The sequence below is a fragment of the Callorhinchus milii genome, unplaced genomic scaffold (assembly GCF_018977255.1).
Source record: "Callorhinchus milii isolate IMCB2004 unplaced genomic scaffold, IMCB_Cmil_1.0 Scaffold4, whole genome shotgun sequence".
Taxonomy (NCBI): Eukaryota; Metazoa; Chordata; class Chondrichthyes; order Chimaeriformes; family Callorhinchidae; genus Callorhinchus; species Callorhinchus milii.
In genome coordinates, this window is record NW_024704745.1 from 78,246,236 (window position 1) to 78,263,732 (window position 17,497).

Genomic DNA, 17,497 nt, shown 5'->3' on the forward strand with positions numbered 1-17,497 from the left:
CAAAGCGAAACATCGGGCAAGTTTCCTTATTCCACACGCCTCTGTTTATCCAGCAGCAAGTATGAAGCCGGTTATCAGTCGGTTATCCCCGCTTTTCCGGGGATAATAATCCCTTCAAAATGAAATAAGCGATAATAATAATTGGGTCAATCAATCCACGGCTGTTTGTGTGGGACACTGCTGTGCGCAATTGGCTACTGCGTTTCACCCACAAAATATACAGTAAATTCACTTTACAGTATATACTATGAGACGTCTCAAAGATGTGATAAGGCATTATATCAGACTCCTGTAGCTCAGTGGTTAGAGCACTCGCTTTGCAAGTGAGAGACCTGAGTTCAATTCCAGGCAGAGGGTGAAACCTTGGGCAAGTTTCCTTACTCCACACAGAGCCTAATAATAACCCTCCAAAACCCAAAACAATAATAAATTGGTCATTTTCAATCTACGACTGTTTGTGGGACATTGCTGTGCGCAATTGGCTGCTGCGTTCGCCCACAAATATACAGTCAATTCACTTTACAGTGTGTTCTGTGAAGCGCTTTGGGACGTCCTCCCGACGTGAAAAGCGCTATATCAAATGCAAGGATTATTATTATTATTATATAGCAAATTCAAAGATTATTATATAAAATGCAAGGATTATTATTATTATTATATCAAATGCAAGGATTATTATTATTATTATATCAAATGCAAGGATTATTATTATTATATCAAATGCAAGGATTATTATTATTGCTCCTGCAGTGAGGTCCCTGCTTGAGGTCCTCCCGGGCGGCAGGTGGCGCTGCGGGAGGGCGAGAGGGAGGTTGAGCGATGACGCGAGCGGTGGGTGGAGTCGAGGTGGCGGCGGGGGAGGGGAGGAGGGCAGAGCGGGGAGGAGAGTGCGCAGGCGCGAGGGAGTGGGTGTGAGCGCGAGGCGGGAGGCGGGAGCGCGGGCGGGGTCAGGGGTCACGCGGCGCCCGTTGGCTGCTTCGTCGAGAGGAATGGCGAGTGAGGCGGCGGCGGGAGAGTGACTGAGAGAGACGGAGAGAGAGAGAGGGAGAGAGGGAGAGGCGGCCGAGGTAAATACCCGGGGGGCGGGGAGGGGGAGGGGGGGGAGAGAGAGAGAGAGAGAGAGTTGTAACCGCCGCCCACACGGGCAATGGCGACCCTTGTGACGAGGTGTCGCCATGGCGCCGCCTGCAGCAGGCCCGGGGGGGGGGGGGGGGAGACGGAGGGACAGAGAGTGAGAGAGAGAGACTGGGGAAGGAAAAGAGAGAGAGAGAGAGAGAGAGGGACTGAGAGAGAGAGTTGTCTCTGCTCGTGCCAGGCCCCGGCAGCCAGGATAGCGGGGGGGGGACAGGTCATCAGCAGAACCTCCCTCCCTCCTTCCCTCTCTCCTTCCCCTCCTCTCTCTCTCCCTCCTTCCCTCTCTCCTTCCCCTCCTCTCTCTCTCTCTCTCCCTCCCTTCCCTCTCTCCTTCCCCTCCCCCCCCTCTCTCTCCTTCCCCTTCCCTCCCCCCTCTCTCTCCCTCCCTCCTTCCCTCTCCTTCCCCTCTCCCCCCCTCTCTCCCTCTCTCCTTCCCCTCCCCTCTCTCTCCTTCCCTCCTTCGCCTCCCCTCTCTCTCCTTCCCTCTCTCCTTCCCCTCCCCTCTCTCTCCTTCCCTCTCTCCTTACCCTCTCTCTCTCTCTCTCTCTCTCTCCCCCTCCTTCCCTCTCTCCTCCCCCCCCCTCTCTCTCTCCCTCTTTCCCTCTCTCCTTCCCCTCTCCCCCTTCTCTCTCTCTCCCTCCTTCTCTCTCCTTCCCCTCCCCCTCTCTCCCCCTCCTTCCCTCTCTCCTTCCCCCCCCCCTCTCTCTCCCTCTTTTCCTCTCTCCTTCCCCTCCCCCTCTCTCCCCCTCCTTCCCTCTCTCCTCCCCCCCCCCCCCTCTCTCTCCCTCTTTCCCTCTCTCCTTCCCCTCTCCCCCTTCTCTCTCTCTCCCTCCTTCTCTCTCTCCTTCCCCTCCCCCTCTCTCTCCCTCCTTCCCTCGGCTTCAAAATGTTACCTTGTTCTCTCTCTCTCTCTCTCTTATACAACAACTTATACATCTCTCATCAACAATAATAATAATTTGGTCACTCAATCCACCGCTGTTTGTGGGACGGACACTGTGTATTTTGTGACGTCTCAACGCTGTGACAAGGTGCTGTATCAAATACAAGGATGATGATTATTATACTCATTCATACGCTGTACATTTCTCCTCTCTTCCCACTTCCTCCTCCGCTCTCCTCCCTCAAAATAATTGTTTTTAAATAATAATCACAATCCTTGTGTTTATGTACACTGCCATATCACACTGTCTGAACGCCTCCAAAGAGCTTCACAGGACCTTACTGTAAAGCACGGTGACCCGTGTGTATTTTTAGTGGGTTGAGCGCAGCAGCAGCCAGTTTTTGTGCACAGCAATGCCCCACAGACAGCTGTGTAGTGAATGTTTTTTTATCTGGTGGATTGTCGGGCAAGGCAGCAGGAGAAACTCCCTCGTCATTTTGAATAGTCCCAATGGATTGTTAACCTCCATCTGAACAGGCAGACGGAGCCTCACTTTAGTACTTCCATCTGAAACGCACTGCATCTCACAGGAGAGCGCTTCCCCAGCACTGTGTTGTTGTGTCAGCCTGGACTAGGATCTTGATATGGGGCTTCAAACCATAGCCTTCTGATTTATCAACTGAGCTTGCTGCCAAGTGAGTCAGGTGTGTGGTGACTGCCTATTGCGCTGATAAACCTTTCACTCTTTAATGAATTAATCCTCAAAATATGACAAAGCGATAGGGATGGATGATTCGTGTAAACTTCTGCCTAAGAGACTAAGAGAGTGAGAGAGAGAGAATGAGAGAGAGACTGAGGAAGAGAAAGAGATTGAGAGAGTTGTGTCTGCTGCAGCCAGGATAACAGGGGAGGACAGTTCATCAGCAGAGCCTCTCTCCCTCCTTCCCTCTCTCCTTCCCCTCCCCGCTCCCTCCTTCCCTCGGCTTCAAAATGTCACCCTGTTCTCTTATACAACAACAACTTATGCATCTCTCATCAATAATAATAATAATAATTTGGTCACTCAATCCACCACTAGTTGTGGGACGGATACTGTTGTGCGCAATTGGCTGTGCACAAAATGCACAGTCATTTGACTTTACAGTGTATTTTGTGAAGTCTCAGCGCTGTGACAAGATGCTATATCAAATACAAGGATGTACCCCACCACAATGAAGATGGTCACTAGTTAATCATTTGACATCCTGAAAAATAGGTACCAGGAACTTCCTGGTGAGCAACACAACTCATTTCAGTATGAATTGTGTGAGAGTATTGCCACCTGCTATTCCTGCCCATAGCTCAGATGCACACCAAATGAGTGATCGTCACACCAGTGGGATATGTGGAGCTTGAACAGCAGCTGCTTACCATTCTGCTTAACAACAACACAGCAACTTGGATTTATATAGCGGCCTCCGAGCCGGACAGCATCTCTCAGAGCGCTCAGAGCATACCAATCAAGGTGAATACCCTGGAAAGCACTGGATATGTGAACATTCCTCATCAGCTATTGCCTTCAGTGTGGTGAGCAACTTCTGATGTGCTAACAGCTTGATGCTGCTTGAAAATTTCCAGGCTGGATTTATAGTCGCACATGATTCTGAATACTGGCATTTTGTGAAGTGTTTTGCACTACAAACTGTAGGTACGGGAAAAAAATATTCAAACTGTCTGCTCCCGCCACTCAGCCTGCTTCACATCCCACCCTTGCCCGCCCCACCATTGGCAGGTGGGCCTTCAGCCTCTGTGCCCCCACCCTCTGGAACACCATCCCACAGTCCCTCCTCCTTACCCACTCCCTTGCCTCCTTCAAGACCCATCTCAAGACTCTCCTCTTCGACTGTGCCTTCAGTCACCCCTCCTACCCCTACCCTCCCCGCCCTCCAGCTTAGGTGCAAATCCTTGACTGTGCAGCTCCTTGGGATGCCCTCCTGATGTGAAAGGCCTATACAAAAGTAATTTGTTGTTATTCTCCCAATTGGTAACTGGTTTTACAATGTGGAATAATAACAACAAAATTACATTTGTATAGCGCCTTTCACGTCAGGAGGACATCCCAAGGCACTGGACAGACAGTTACATACCTGAGCTGGAGGTCAGGTCTGGGAGGGTGGAGGGCAGGTGGGGAAGTAGGGAGATTGAACGTGCGGTCGAAGGGGAGAGTCTTGAGATGGGTCTTGAATCTGGCAAGGGAGAGGGCGAGGTGGAGGGACTGTGGGATGGAGTTCCAGAGCGTGGGGGTAGAGTAGCGGAAGGCCCACCCACCAATAGTAGGGCGAGCAAGGCGGCGGACATGAAGCAGGGTGGTAGGGGGTTAGGAGGTCGCAGAGGTAGGGGGGAGAAAGACCGTGGAGGGCCTTGAAGATGAGGACCAGGATCTTGAACTGTATCCTCTGTGTGATGGGAAGCCAGTGGAGTCGGGCAAGGTTGGGTGTGATAGGATCGCGGAGCCTGGTGGGGGAGAGGACACGGGTTGCTGATCTGCAGTCTGTGGAGGGAGGAGTTGGGGGGCCGACAAGCAATGAGTTTGCATAGTCGAGCCTTGATGTAATGAAAGCATGTATGAGAGTTTCGGGGTGAGACAGTGTTGGAGCAGGGCAACGTTGCGGAGGTGGGGGAAGGCAAAGCAGGTTATGGCGCAGATGTGGGGTAGAAAGAATAGTTGAGGGTCAAACAAGACCCCAAGGTTCCGGACTGGCTTAGCAAGGTGGAGTGTGCAACCATGGATGGTGATACTGTCAGCGCCTGAAGTGAGGAGGCCCTGATGGTAGCCAATCAAGAGAGCCTCGGTCTTGTTGACGTTTAACTGAAGAAAGTTAGCTTTCATCTAGGACTTGTTGTCTAACACACATTCTGTCCGGACAGTCATTGGTCCTGGAGTCAAGGGTGGAGGAAGGGAGGTAGAGTTGGGTGTCATCCGCATACATGTGGAAGTTAACCCCACGTCTGCGGATGATGTCACCAAGAGGGAGAGTATAGATATTGAAGAGGAGGGGACCAAGGGACCGAGCCCTGAGGAACGCTGTACGAGACGGTCCGGGGGCTAGAGGAGAAACCGTTTGTGGAGATGGTGCAGGCAGTATGAGAGGTACACTGTGAACCACTCAAAGACAGAGCTGTGGAGGTTGAGGTAAGAGGAGAGGTGATGGGTGAGGATAGGTGTCAAAAGCAGCAGAGAGGTCAAGGAGGATGAGGAGGCAGAGGGAGTCCTGGCTGCAGATGGACAGAATGTCATTTGTCACTTTGACCAGAGCGTTTTTTTTTCTGTGGGTGGCACGGAAACCCAATTGGACTGGTTCAAGAAGGGAGTGGTGGGAGAGGAAGGAGCGAAGCTGAGAAGCAACAACTCGTTCCAGGTCCCTGGAGAGGAAAGGGAGGTTGGAGATGGGGCGGTAGTTAGGGAGTAAGGAAGGGTCTAGGAAGGGACTTTTAAGGATAGGAGTGATGACAGTGGTTTTTAATTGGGGATAGGGAGCGGTTTACGATATCAGTGAGTAGAGGGGCAAGGAGGTATAGCTGGGAGGTAAGCAGAGGGATAGGGATATGGTCGAGGGAGCAGGTGGTCAGTTTCATACAGGTTATGGTGGTGGTGAGAGAGAAGGGGGAGACAGGTTCAAAGGTGTGGAGGGAGGGATGGGTAGAGGCTGAGGTGGGAGGAGGAGATGTGGAGGGGACAGCAGATGCAGTGGCAGAGGCAGCTGAGTGGATTCCCTCAACTTTGGATTCAAGGAAGTCCAGCATCGCCTCGCAGTTGACATTTGAGGTGAGAATGGGCAAAGCCTGAGAGGGTGGCCGGAGGAGCTGGTTCGTGATAGAGAAGAGGAGCCTGGAGTTGCCCTTAGCCTCCAAGATTGTCATGAAGTAGAACAACGATTTAGTGGAGGTGAGGGCAGAGCAGTAGGATTTGATATGGTCCAGCCCGATCTGCCGATCGACTTTAGGTTTGATTTAAGCCAGGTGTGCTCAGCGGAATGAATGCGCCTGTGCTTTGAGGGAGTGGAGGTGGCTAAATAAAGTCCTAAAGTTTCTGGTATTCCTGCAGACAAAGTTAGGAAGGTTTTTCCAGTCTACTGAGGCATCTTGATGAATGTGAAAGATGGCGATGTTAAAAGTTCAAAAGTTTAGAGTGGATGGTTTAAGTTTTTTTAAATCTTTACTTTGGAAGTTAGATGAGCGCAGAAATTGCCCAGCTACTGCCTTGTAGGGCTAATTCAATAATATATATTTGTTTATATAACAATAACAACAAAATTATGCGCTGGACAATCAGAATATAATATGTATTTCAGACTATATATATTTTTGGGATGTAATATATAGTCTGGGAGATTACATGCCATGCGACTGCTATTATGGTGGAAGGCGAAATGGATGGACTTTGGTCTTCTGTTGCCTGGGAAATTATTATGTGTTATGTTAACTCCATTTTAGGATTTCCTGTGCTTTTGATTCAGGATTACCCTGTGTACTGATCAGGAAGCTGGGTGATTGACTGGGATTTTTCCTGAAAGGCTCGAGATCAGGAATATCTGAAAAACAATGATTAAATTGGGTACAGCGGATTTCTTAACTATCTCTATTGCTATTTAGAAGAGGTTGGAAATACTTTGGTTTGGAAATGGCTTTCCTTAAGTTGTCCTTTTAAAGCATATGACGTTTGTTCCCCAACAACAACAATTTGTATTTATATAGTGCCCTTTACACGGGCAGTAGTACCTCAGAGCCTTTAACAGTGGCAGATCTTGATACCAAGACAGGGGAGGTGGCCTTAGGCATGTCAAAGAGGAAGACCTCTGAAGATGGGCAAGGAGAAGGAAATGCAGTGGGATTAAGGCAGAGAATGGCGAGAAGGTCATTGGAATAATTGAGGTGGGAGGTAATGAATGCATGGATGAGACTTTTAGCTGGGTTGGCTTTGAGGTACAGTCGGAGGCAGGCAATATGGCGGAGCTGGAGGAATAGTTGGGGACTAGATGTGGGGAAGGACATCTGGGGATCAATGCCTAAATTTTGCACAGCTTAGTGAGTCAAACAAGAAAAAACATTTTACACACAGGTTGCTTTATAAGGTTTCGCCTTGGATAAATTTAGTAATCAGTAATTGTTTTGGCAACTGAGTATGTAATTTATATCAGCCTGGCTCAGTTGGCAGCACTCTTGCCCCACATCGGGACTTGGAATTCATACCTAGCAGTAAGTAGGAACCCAGTTGTTAGTCGATTGGAGGATCGCTTTTCCGAGAGTAATAATCCCTTCAAAAACAAATATTATTATTTTGTCACTCAGTTCACGATTGTTTGTGGGACACTGCTGTACACAATTGGTTGCTGTGTTTTGCCAACAAAATATACAGTTAAATTGAGTGGTCTTGAAGATGTGATAAGCCGCTCAATGAAATGCAAGGATGAGATGCAGGAATAACAACAACAACAACAAAATTGCATTTATAGAGCGCCTTTCACGTTGGGAGGACGTCCCAAAGTGCTGAACAGTCAGGTGTCGGGGCCCAAGTATGGGGGAGGGATGGTGTAGGGGTGAGGGAAGGCAGAGAGGTGGGAGGGCGACCGAAGGCACAATCTAAGAGAAGGGTCTTTAGAACGGCCTTGAAGGAGGCAATGGAGGAAGCGAGGGGAAGGGACCGTGGGATGGAGTTCCAGAGTATGGGGGCGGAGAGGCTGAAAGCCCGGCCACTGATAGTAGGGCGGGTCGGTAGGGAGACATGGAGCAGACCAGAACCCGATGAGCGTAGGGAGTGGGCAGGTTGGTAGGGAGTCAGCAGGTCAGAGAGGTAGGAGGGGGCGAGGCCATGGATGGCCTTGAAAGTGAGGACGAGGATCTTGAATTCGATCCTCTGGGGGATGGGGAGCCAGTGGAGTTGTGCGAGGGTGGGAGTGATGGGGTCGCGGAGCCTGGTGCGTGAGAGTACACGAGTTGCAGAGTTTTGGATGATCTGCAGCTTGTGAAGGGAAGAGTTGGGAAGGCCGATGAGGAGGGAGTTCCTGTAGTCGAGCCTTGAGGTGACGGATGCGTGGGTGAGGGCTTCGGCAGCCTGAGGGGTGAGGCAGTGGCGGAGTCTGGCAATGTTGCGGAGAAAGGACAGTTCAGGGTCAAACAAGACACCCAGGATCCTGACTGGCTTAGTGAGGTTGAGTGTGCAGCCGTGGAGGCTGATGCTGCCAGCGGCCGAGGTGTGGAGGCGCTGGCGCGAGCCAATCTGGAGGGCCTCGGTCTTGCTGACGTTGAGTTGGAGAAAGTTGGCCCTCGTCCAGGACTTGATGTCGGACAGGCAGTCGGTCAGGACGCCAGTAGTCCTGGAGTTCAGGGTGGAGGCAGAGAGGTAGAGATGGGTGTCATCTGCATACATGTGGAAATTTACCCCATGACTGCGGATGATGTTACCAAGGGGGAGCATATAGAGGGTGAAGAGGAGGGGACCAAGGACAGAGCCCTGAGGAACACCACGCGAGACGGTGCGGGGGCTGGAGGAGAAGCTGTTTGCCGCGACGAAGTGGAGGCGGTGTGAAAGGTAGGACCTGAACCAATCAAGGACAGAACCTTGAAGGTTGAGGTGGGAGGAGAGGCGGTGGAGGAGGATTGAGTGGTCCACGCTGTCAAAGGCTGAATGGGAAGAATCGCTGCCTTCAGTGATCTTTCTGTGCCAAATCCTGCCAATGAATGAGGCTAGCTGGTCATGCCCTGGAGAACTGCAGACCCACCAGGCTCAGGAAATAGACTATCGAAACCACCCGACTTCTCAAATTTCATTGTCAAGCACGTCACCTTGGATCCAGCTCAGCACCAAGAAAACCCCCGCTTACCCCTCTCCCAGGGCGGACTGAATAGCCTCTTTCTTCTAAAATGCTATAATGGCAGAGTGGGCAAACACTGGAACTTGATCTTGGCCATGCCATTGAACTAGATACTGCAGCCCCCTTTACGAGTCTGAGTCACGCCAAGATGGATTCACACATTTTGCCAATTAGTCAAGAGCTTCAGAGACTTGACAAACAAATCATCCATTCACCCTCTTGGGATTTGTGTGTCTGGCTGAGGAGAAAATGCATCTGATGGCAAGGGTGGAACGGCTGTACTATGAATTTTACTGCAAGTGAATTTGATTGCATTTAGACTAGGATAATGCATTCATTATGTAGAGGAAGGACACTGCAAAGACTCTGTTGAATGACTCAGATGTTGTAAACCTGCAGGATAAAGTGGTTTATTAACATTATCTGGATCTGGAGATTAAATTGCTGCCTTGAAGTTTTCTTCCCTATAACTCATCCATAAATTCCTAGAGGACGTTAAAACCTTGTGCAGGTGCATTTTATTCCCTAAGTTGCATAGTTGAAGTTATTTGGACTGTGAAGTTGTGTTCAATGTGGCCTGTGGCCACCTTCCCCTCCCCCATTTAATACAACAACAAATTACATTTGTATAGCACCTTTCAACGTCGGTAGGACATCCCAAGGCGCTGGATTGTCAAGATTTGCACCTGAGCTGGGGGTTGGGAGCAGGAGGAGCAAAAAAAAGTGTAATGCATTTAATTTGCTGACATTACAGTGAAATCTACCATTATTTGGAACATTTTTTTGAAAAAAATCTTCCCGAAAAGAAAAACAATCTGTGTCAGGAGTTTCTGAGTATTGATCTTATTAAGGCACCTGAAGTGTAGAAAAAGCCTATTCCTTCCACCAAGCCATTTTGACAATTTATATTGCAAATTGGTAACTCGTGCTGCCTTCGCAAGCGAGAGAACCTGAATTTGATTCCAGGCAGGTTTCCTTACTCCACATGCCTCCATTTACCTAGCAATACACTCAACTGTCCTTTCTCCCCCATATCCGTGCCATGGCCCACTCTGCCTTCCCCCACCTCCGCAACATTGGCCAACTCTGCCACTGCCTCACTCCTCAGGCCGCCAAAACCCTCATACGTGCATTTGTCACCTCAAGGCTCGACTACGGAAACTCCCTCCTTGTCGGCCTCACCACCTCTTCCCTCCACAAGCTGCAGATCATCCAGAACTCTGAAGCTCGTGTCCTCTCCCACTCCAGGCTCCGCGACCCAATCACCTCTACCTTCGCCCGGCTCCACTGGCTCCCCATCCCTCAGAGGATAGAATTCAAAATCCTTGTCCTCACTTTCTAGGCCCTCCACGGCGTTGCCCCCTCCTACATCTCTGATCTGCTGACCTCCTATCAACCTAACCGCTCCCTCCGCTCAGCAGCCTCCGGCCTGCTCCAGGTCTCCCGGCTGCTTTCAGTCTCTCTGCCCCCACCTTCTGGAGCTCCATCCCACAATCCCTTCGCCTTGCTCCGTCCCTCGCCTTCTTCAAGGCTCAACTCAAGACCTTCCTTTTCGACCGTGCCTTTAGCCGCCCTCCTACCTGCCCTCCCTCACCCCAATCCTGTCCCCCCACACTCGGGTCCTGATCCATGACTGTTCAGCGCCTTGGGACTTCCTTCTGACGTGAAAGGCGCTTTACAAGTGTAATTTTGTTGTTGTTATAAGTAGGAACTGGTTGTTAGTCAATTGGTGGATCACTTTCTAGGGGTAATAATCGCTCCAAAACAAAATCTGGTCTTTCAATCTAAGTCTGTTTGTGTGACACTACTATGTGCAATTGTCTGTCGCGTTTTGCCCCCAAAATACACAGTCGATTCACTAGTGAAGTACTTGGAGACATCTCAACGACGTCATAAGGCACTGTATCAAATGCAAGAATTATTTATATTATATTATTGATGATATGGATAAAATCACGATATTACTCAATGTGCAAAGACAGTTGAACAAATGTACCAGGACCTCATGATGTTAAATTGCTGGATGTAATTGTGTGCCTGAGGCCAATGACAAGTTCCAATTTTTGGTACCTGTGAGCAGACTGTTAGGATGAGGCAGTTGGTAGCGCTCTGGATCAAAATAGTGTGGCTTTGAGACCCACATCAGGATTTGAGTTCCTAGTCCAAGCTGATAGTACTGGGGAGTGCTGTATTGTCAAAGAGTGCTGTCTTTCGGATGAGGTGTTACAACCAAGGTCTCATCACAGCGCCTTGGGACGTCCTCCCGACGTGAAAGGCGCTCTATAAATGGGATCTTGTTGTTGTTGTTGTTGTTGTCGTCTTTTCAGGTGTACATTAATAATCCAATGACACTTGGAAAAGAGCAGCGAGTTTCTCTGTGTCCGATCAACATTCCTCCAGATAAATTTTGTTACTCATATTTGTTTGTGTGACCTTGCCATACACAATCACTATGACATCAGTTTTCTGTGAAGCTCTTTGTGATGTTTCAACGTTTTAGGTGCCATATCAGATGTAAGGACAATTTATTTATTGTTCAGCAGGTCAGTGACAAAGCTCAGTATTTTATTGAAAGATTTTTTAAGATATGTACAAAGTAAAGGTGAGATTGTTTGAACAGTTTGAAAAAGCACATATTTGGTGACCACAGCCACCACAGACCACAAAACCTCCAGGATTGACAATACTAATATGAGAGACAACCCACGATAAGGCACCAAAACATTGCGAAGCAGGGAAGACTTATAGGTGCTTGTGCACCAAGACCACATATCACGTGAGATGTTTAACAGAGATCCTGTTTGCCTGTTCAAGTGGACATTAAAGATCCCGAGAAAGGAAAAGGCTGTTTCTCCCAGTGTCCTGGTCAATAAGTTTCGCCCACAAAATTTACTTTACAGTATGTTCCGTGAAGTGCTTTGAAATGGCTCGAAGACATGATAAGGCACGATATCAAATACAAGGATTTATTATTAATACTCCCCCCCCCCCCCCGCCAGATATAAATCACCAGTTAAATGACATTTTTTGAGACATTGCTCAAGGCAAATTGGCAGCGGTGTTACAGAGTCCCTACAAGTTACAAAACTATGAAGCACTTTGAGATGTTCAACGTGATAAGGCACAATCTCAATTGTAAGGAGTACCCAAGCAGATTGCGTTCGCTCAATCTATATGGTTGATAAGATCAGAAATCTAGCCATTCAGGGTTGAACTAACTCAATAACTCTGCGACACCACAAATACTGTCTGGGGAAGGCGATAGAATGGAAAATAATGCCTTGTCAGGAGATGAATCAATTTTTTTGAAACTCATTTCTGTATTTCTGGATTGCCTGGCTCCTACTGATTTTATGTCTCTGTGACTTTTCTCACTACTTTCATCTTTTCTGGGAAAATGCTCGTTTCAACTTGGCACCTACAGCTATAATACCCAGTTATCTCAGCAGACCGGTGTCTACCTCATTCCGTCCTGACTGATTGTGTGACACAGATAAGATCTCTGTTGTCTCAACAACACTGGAATAAATGTAGAGAGTTTGATCATCTACGTCTGTGGCCGTCCTTGTAACCTTCAATTCTGATATTAACAGCTGTCTATTTAGATCCTTTTAAAAACTTAGCATTAAAATATAAAATATACAGCCAGTTCACTTTACAGTATATTCTGTGAAGCGCTTTGAGACATCTCGAAGATGTGATAAGGCACTGTATCAAATGCAAGGATTACTATTATATTCAAAATTTTAAAGACCTTTACAATTGTTACCCAAGTGTAACAGTATGGTGCATTAGCAATTGTAACCATGTAAATTCTCACATAATATTTGCAGGTGTTTTGCCCCAAGAGATGGTGATAGCTGACCCAGACTATTGCTAATTCAATTTGTAAATACCTGTACAATAGTGAATTTGGCACCTTGTCTTCAGTAGGAATATCAGCAGTGTGAATAAGATCACTTTCCACAAGTAATAACCCCTTCAAGAAAAAATAATAATTTGGTCACTCATTATTATAATTAACAATCGTATATGTTTCTAAGTTTTTTTTCCCCCTATGCCATTGGTAAACATGGAGATCAGAATCAGTGCTCGGACACAATATAGATTTGCTCATAATGTCTCCAGGAGTTTATTCTCTTGACACACATTCTACAAATCTCCCTGAATCTTCTGTTGAAATCCGACCCTTCAGTTTGACCAATTACAAAATTAACATCGTCATTGGGATTTGAGTTTAAAATAACAACTGTAAATGATTACAGGACAGCAAGCACCATTTGGATGAAATTGCTACCAAGAATACATTTTATACGAGGCTGGGATTTCTGTATTGCATTTTATTCAGTTCCTTTTTGTTAGAGGACAACAACAACAACAAGATTACATTTGTATAGCGCCTTTCACGTCGGGAGGATGTCCCAAGACGCTGGACAGTGTACAACATTTCAGACCCAAGCTGGGGTCAGAGGGGAGAAGAGAGGGGAGGGGTCACAGAGACAGGGTGGGGTGAGATTGGAGGGGTTCAAAGAGGGAATGGCAAGAGAGAAAGGAGCGGAGCTGGGAGAGGAATGGGAGCTTATTGAACAACAGCTTATTGAAGCAAGCAAATTGCGACAATAACAATAACTTGCATTTATATTAGTATTGGCCTTCTGTGCTGTTTCATTTATCTCACAAATTACTGCCACATTTCTAACCTCCTCTTCCTTTCTTCCTTTCTTCCTTTCCAAGGTCCTTGAAAGAGTCATTGCTTCCCAGCTTCGCTCCATCCTCTTCCGCTACTCTCTTTACAAACCCCTCCAATCGGGGTTCTGTGCAGTCCACAGCACGGAAACAGCCCTGGTCAAGGTGTCCAAGGTGACATTCTGCCCATCTCTATCTTTTCATACTCCTTGACTTCTGCTGCCTTCGACACTATAGACAACTCTATCCTCCTCCACCGCCTCTCCTCTCACCTTAACCTTCAAGGTTCTGTCCTTGAATGGTTCTCGCACACCGGTTCCACTTTGTCTCTACAAATGGCTTCTCCTCCAGCCGCCGCACAGCCTCGTGTGGTGTTCCTCAGGTCTCTGTCCTCAATCCTCTTCTCTTCAACCTGTACATGCTCCCTCTTGGTGACATCATCCGCAGACATGGGGTCAACTTCCACATGTATGAAGATGACCCCAACTCTATCTCTCTTCCTCCATTCTCAACTCTAGAACCACTGATGTCCTGACAGACTGCCTGTCAGATATCAAGTCCTGGATGAGAACCAACTTTCTACAGTTGAAAGTCAAGACCGAGGCCCTCCTGATTGGCTCGCGCCAGCGCCTCAGCACCTCAGGCAACATCAGCATCCACGGTTGCACACTCCACCTCACCAAGCCAGTCAGCAACCTAGGCATCTAGTTCGACCCTCAAATGAACTTTCTCCCCCACATCCATGCCATGATCCGCTCTGTCTTCCCCCACCTCCGCAACATTGCCCAACTCCGCCACAACCTCACCCCTCATACATGTCTTCATTGCATCTAGGCTCGACTATGCCAACTCCCTGCTTGTGGTACTTCCCAAGTCTTCCCTCCACAAGCTTCAGATCATCCAGACTCTGCAGCTCGTCCCTTCTCCCACACCAGGCTCCGTGATCCTATCACAGCCACCCTCGCCCGGCTCCACTGGCTCCCCATCCCTCAGAGGTTTGAGTTCAAAATTCTCATCCTCACCTTCAAGGTCCTCCACGGCCTTTCCCTCTCTGACTGCTAACCCTTATCAACCTGTCAGCTCCCTCTGTTCAGCAGCCGGTCGGGCATCCAGCCTCTCTGCCCCCACCTTTGGAACTCCATCCCGCATTCCCTTCGCCTCGCTCCCTCCTCTCCTCCTTCAAGGCAAGCCTTAAGATCCTCCTCTTCAATCGTGCTTTGGCAACTCTGCTACCCTCTCCCCCCTCCACCCTCCCTCATCCCAATCCCCCACCCCTCGGCGCTCGGGTCCGAATGACTCTGACTGTTCAGGGCCCTGGGATGTCCTCCCGCCGTGACAGGCGCTTTACAAATGTGTAATAGTGTATTGTGCTGGCTCACAAAATGAACCACACACCTCACGAAATAGGAGACCAGATTTGGATGCTGAGAGTTAGGATATTGGCAGGTGGCCTCACTGTTCAGGGCATTGTAACTTTAGTTACACTCCATAACAGATTAATTTCAAAGTGAGAGGACTTGAATAGAATCTACTCTTGGAGCGTTCTTCAAAATATTTATGACCTTTTGGATCACGCAGTCATTGGCAAGCAACCAAATTGTTTGATGTCTTCACTGTGGTTGCAATTCGCGTGATATCTGATACAATATAAGCTAAGCTACACCAAGCCATGAATAATACTGCTTAAATATTACATGGATATGTTGAGAGCGCACGTTCCGTTCCAACAATCTATCTCTGGGATTTCCATGTGTAGGTGGGATGCGTGGAATTCTCAGTTTGGTTTGGTTTGGTTTCTCCCACAAATATACAGTCAATTCACTTTACAGTTTATTGAGTGAAGCGCTTTGAGACGTCGAGAAGATGTGAAAAGCGCTATATCAAATACAAGGATTATTATTATTCATGTCTGAGTGCTGCCTTAGAAAAAAAACATTGAAAAATTGAAACAAAATTTGGTCACTCCATCCATGACTGTTTCTGAGACGCTGCTGTCAATTGGCTGTCGTGTTGTGACGCAGAAATAGAGTCAATTCACTTTACAATATATTCTGTGGAGCACATTGAGAATCGTAAGGATTATTATTATGCATATTCAAGTGTGTGTGTGTGTGTGCGCAGAGTGGGGTGGGGGGAGAAGAGGGATCATTGGACAATGAATAAGCAGAGAACATACACTGTTGTTTCCCCCATTCTGTAGGCCAATGATGCTGAAGCTATTTGTTGTATTAACTGTTTTCCTGACTCGGATTAGCTTATTCAGCAAAAAACGAAATTCTAATTGGATTATGAAGCAGAAATTGCTTTCGCTGTCATACTGCTTCAGTTGGACAAACATGTTTATCTCTGTTTTATTCTATCTTGTTCTTTTCTCTCTAAACAATGTTTTTTTGTCTCTTTTCTCCCCCACCCCACAACCACCACCAGTACCACCAACGGACACATCTCACAGTACATGCAAATGGGAATCTAATGTCCTAATTAAAGAGAAGAACTGTACTTGAAAATTGTCTAAGAATCAAGGTACTGTATCGGACACTTAATAATGGCCTGTGTTTCTGCTTCGCCTGTGTTTAGTGCCTTGTTGATTTGCTGATCTGTTGGACATCATGTGCTCAGCAACAAAGTGCCCACACACTTGTCACGCCACTCATTAAGTCGGGTCAGCAGTGGTTTCTTTTCTCCAAGATATGAAAGACACACCTTTTGTGCTATTATTTTCTGGTTTGCATTTATGGTGTGATTAGAATTTAATAGTATTCTTACAGCATTGAGCAACTACGTACTGCAGCCAAGAAACACAACCAGCTATTGTCGTACCGCCTGAATAAGAGAACTGAGCAGTAGGTCTGAGGATTGATCTATGTAGAAATTCCAGGCAAGCTGTACATTATTTGCATGCCATACGTGCCTTACCCATTAAACCAATATTTATTGAGTCCAATAAAGGAGGCATGCAGCTTGGTTTTGGAAGAAATTGTATACTTCTTCCATTTGGGATTTCAGTACTTCTAGGTCATAGTCAGATTTTGCTGCAGTGTTGTGTGTTTTTTTTAATGTTATTCACTCATTCATGAACACATTTTTTTTACACAAATTGGAGCACACCATGGAAAGAAAACATCAGATTTTGTTTTTCTCCTCTCGTGTTCAGAAGGCCACTTACTGGTACTTGGAGTCTTGTAGCGTATTGGGTTACAGCATTCATCTCGCAAGCGATGCCTTGGTGGGGCAAAACCTTAGGCCGGTTTCGTTACTCCACACACCTTTGGTTGCCTAGCATTAAGTAGAACCTGGTTATTTAGTCGATTGACATATCACTTTCCAGGGGTAATAATCCCTTAAAAAATTATTTGGTCACTCAATCCACAACTGTTTGTGAGCTACTGCTGTGGTGACAAATTTTGCTCACAAATACATAGCCCGTATATTCTATGAGCACTTTGAGTCGTCTCAACGATGTGATAAGGCGCTATATCAAATGCAAGGATTATTATTGGTTGGGGTAGAGCCGCAAGTGGCCCATAGCCCTCTGTGCTACAGACTGGCTGACAATAGGCTCTGTCTTTGCAGGCCCACGTTTGGGAGCTTGTCCTTGGAAATCTGCCAGATAGTAGGTAGGTGGGCCATAAAGTTGGGTGGGTGGGGAATGGCAGACATTGCTAATGCACGTTTTGCCATCAGATGCCAATGCTGCTTATAGCATGGGGTGTAATATCCAAAGGATTTCCAAGGCCCTAACTACCTGCTTTACAGAACTAATCTGACTCAACGTTGGAGCAGAATGGCTTTTACTAACCGTGTTCATGAGGCCTAACAAAAGACGTTCATCAATGCTTCAGGATCCCGGACGCTCTCTTCATGACCAAGAAACTAACCACAAGTATTTATAGGTTTCCCCCCTCTTCTAGTATTTATAGGTTCCCCCTGCAGCGTCAGTTAG

The 17,497-nt window shown here is 47.4% G+C and overlaps 1 long non-coding RNA gene across 1 annotated transcript; it reads left to right on the plus strand.

The window, feature by feature from the left end:
* The first annotated feature begins 911 nt into the window (after positions 1-911).
* LOC121848885 lies at positions 912-17,162 on the plus strand. The gene is made up of 3 exons (XR_006085012.1): positions 912-1,067; positions 15,982-16,077; positions 17,128-17,162. It is a non-coding gene; the product is annotated as an uncharacterized LOC121848885 (long non-coding RNA).
* The last annotated feature ends 335 nt before the right edge of the window (positions 17,163-17,497 follow it).